The 3,353-nt window shown below is 36.4% G+C and overlaps 1 non-coding gene across 1 annotated transcript; it reads left to right on the top strand.

Moving 5' to 3' along the window:
* The first annotated feature begins 1,401 nt into the window (after positions 1-1,401).
* On the top strand, positions 1,402-1,508 carry LOC131146993 (small nucleolar RNA R71). The gene has a single exon (XR_009134528.1). It is a non-coding gene; the product is annotated as a small nucleolar RNA R71 (small nucleolar RNA).
* Positions 1,509-3,353: the final 1,845 nt, after the last annotated feature.

Below are 3,353 nucleotides of genomic sequence, written 5' to 3'. Positions count from 1 at the left end.
TGAAATTACATTTTTTCCCCCAACAAAACTTCAATATTATCTTATCGTATATATTTTCCTCACTCAAGAAACACCAAAAACCTAATAAAACTTAAAATAACTAACTTACCCAAATTTTGGGATGATTCCTAAACTTCCCAAATCGAATCTCTACTCCAACTATGTTGTAGAGAATATCCCCATGATCACTGTGGTAGCTTCTGATCGTCGAATCGGGGAGAATTATAGTCGAACACCTAGAGAGAAGTGAAAGAAACGGTGTAGAGAGAGAAATAAATTGATAAAATGAAATTATTTTTGTTGAAATCAATTTTGGGGCTATATATAGAGTGTTGTCTATGTGGCCTCGTTGATGAGACACGCCACCTCGTCAACGAGTCAATGAAGGGAGTTCGCCAATGAACACCTTTTCCTCAACGACGAGTTTCAGGCTCTGGAAACAGTCCTCTCCATAATTTCTCATTGATGAGACATGCGTCCCAGTCGACAAGCCCAAGAGCCCTACTTGTCGACGAGCACTTCTACACTCGTCGATGAGACCCTGCTGAAACCCCTTTTTAAAATTCATTTTCTCTCTTTTCTTTTATTATTTAATTACTATAATTCTTTGGGTCTCTATAGACATGGTTTCCTTTGCTAGTGACTTCTTAATTTTTCTTCCACTCCTAAGTGTGATGGCCTTGCATTGTTCTTTTGGGTTCACCTCTGTGTTGCTAGGAAAAGTTCCTCTTTGTTGGGAATTTATGGTTGTGGCCAGTTGCCCAATTTGCATTTCAAGATTCTTCATGGCGACTCCCATGTTGTAACAATGAGTCTCAATGTTATCCAATCATGCATCTATTTTTTTAGACCTTACTTTTGTCTCCTCAACAAAAGATATCATAGCATCCGTAGGTGACATCTTCTTCTCACTTTGTTGACTATCAAGTCCTAGAGGAGGTTGATACACATTCCTTGCATTTCCATAAGACAAATTCTCATGATTTCAAAGCCCTGGATGGTAATATTGTGGCAAAGGATCACCACGATAATTGTAGTTCCGATTGTTGATGTATTGAACCGGGTCTTGACTCGCTCCATTGCTCAGATCTGTCCTACTTGTAGCTACCACATATTATGCACTTTGTGGTATCCTTTGGGTTGTCAAAGCTGAAATTTGATAATAGAGAAGAAACTTGAGCATAAGGTGCAGCAACGGCTCCAATTTATGAATCCCAGCAACTTTCTTAGCCATAGTTATTTCAGCTGGCCATTGATAGTTATTTGAGGCCATTTTTTTCCAAAAGAGCAGTAGCACCCTCAGGTGTCTTTGACATCAAAGTTCCCCCAAACGCATCATCTAATGTCTGTGTTTGCCCATTTAACCCATTATAGAATATCTGAATCTGCAACCAATCTGGCAATCCATGTTGTGGGCAGCGTCGAAACAAATCTTTATATCTTTCCCATGCTTCATAGAGTGATTCAAAATCATGTTGCTTGAATTGACCAATCTCACTCCTTAGTTGAGTTGTTTTTGCAGGTGGAAAGAATTTAGCTAGAAATTTTTCTACTATGTCCTGCCAACTAGTGATACTCCCCGATTGTAGAGACTTTAGCCAACTTCTTGCTTTGTCCCTCAAAGAAAAAAGGGAACAATCTTAGTTTAATGGTGTCTTCAGTAACACCATTGATCTTTACAGGGTCACAAATCTCCAAAAACATCGACAGATAGATATTGGGATCATCAAGTGGTGATCCAATGAATTGAGCCTGCTGCACCATACTGATTAATGCAAGTTTAAGCTTAAAATTGTTGGCATTAATGGCTGGCATCTGATACCCGAATAGTTGTCATTCACAACTGGTTATACATAATGGCATTATCTTGTTCGTTCTCCACGGCTAGTACCCTATTTTTCCTTAGTGCTCTAAGAGTTCCTTTAATTTATGGATAAAAAAGAATAACGTCACGTGTTCTAGCACAGCGCATCCAACATAAAAAACACACCTAAAATAAATAAAATAAAAAATAAAATAAAATAAAATAAAAAAGAAAAGCAATAAAATAAAAATATATATAAAAATAAAATTCTAAATTAAAACCAAGATTACTTTGTATCGATATTGGCAAAATAAGAAAACTCAATCCCCAGCAATGGCGCCAAAAACTTGATCGGTGCAAAACTGCAAGTGTACAGTATCGTAGTTTTATAATATAGCGATGTGAAGAGTATTGTCCTCAAGGATTGATGTCTTAATTTTACCAAGTACCAAAATTGTACTAATCTTGATTTTATTTAGAAAGATTAATAATTTTAGAATGTGAAATTGAAATAAGGCTACTTCAAATAAACTATTCAAGGAAAAATAAAACTAGTTGTCACATATCAAATTAATAAGGGTGAAAACTTTTAGGAAACCGATTTCACCTAGTTTCTCACTATGCTTTACGCATCTAGCTTATTCGACTTCGTTTTCTCTATTTGTTAGCAAATCTCCAATTTTTTCCAAACGTCTCTTTTGATAATCGATCAAAATCTATTCTTGTTTATTATTTAACATAAGAGTATGCAAATTAATAACATAAGAATGCAATAAGACCCTCGATTTTTTTTAACGCTACGCAAGTTCATACAAGTCTTTCGATCTCTATATTCACCTATGCTGAATTATAAAAGATTTATCCTATAATTCCCCATTTTGATAGCAAATCAAAAGACCAACATCATTTAATTAATGGCTAGTTAATTAAATGCATTAAGCGCAGAATAACTCAGACAAATATTAAAGAAAACTACTTTAGATTAACATCGAAGAGCAAACATAGTTTAAAGCTAGACTACATCGTTTTCTTAGAATACAAAAATTAGTTCATGTCGAAAATTAGATCTAACATAAACTTTTTCACCATGCTTTCTTTTATTTGGAGAGTAGAAAACAAAACGACACCCACAACACCACCGTCCCGCGCCACGAACACCCCAAGCACCGCCGTTGTTCGCCACTTTTCGATTCTCGAAAAGATATTAATTTTTTAGTGTATCGCTAACCACCCCTGTAGTTCATGTGTTGTGTATGTGCAACACCCCAAAAGAAACCAAAAAAAATATCTTCTGCAAAGAAGCTCTTCAACTAAATCACTCCTAGCTGCTCCTACCCACGGCCTCCTCTGTGTGTGCCACAAAAGAATAAAAAAATTCCTCTGCCAAAAGTTGTTGTCGTGCCTCTTTTTAGCCAAAAAGAAGCTCACCAAAAGAATTTTTTTTTTCAAACCCTTGCTATTTGGCCTCACCTCTGTATGTCTGTGCGCCCCCCAAGGGATTTCGAACCCTATTTTCTTTTCTGTGTGGTGTGTCCCCCCTATTTCTCCA

Source organism: Malania oleifera, chromosome 13 (assembly GCF_029873635.1).
Source record: "Malania oleifera isolate guangnan ecotype guangnan chromosome 13, ASM2987363v1, whole genome shotgun sequence".
Lineage (NCBI taxonomy): Eukaryota > Viridiplantae > Streptophyta > Magnoliopsida > Santalales > Ximeniaceae > Malania > Malania oleifera.
The sequence above is the reverse complement of the archived record's forward strand: the minus strand, read 5'-3'. Positions and strand labels throughout refer to the sequence as shown.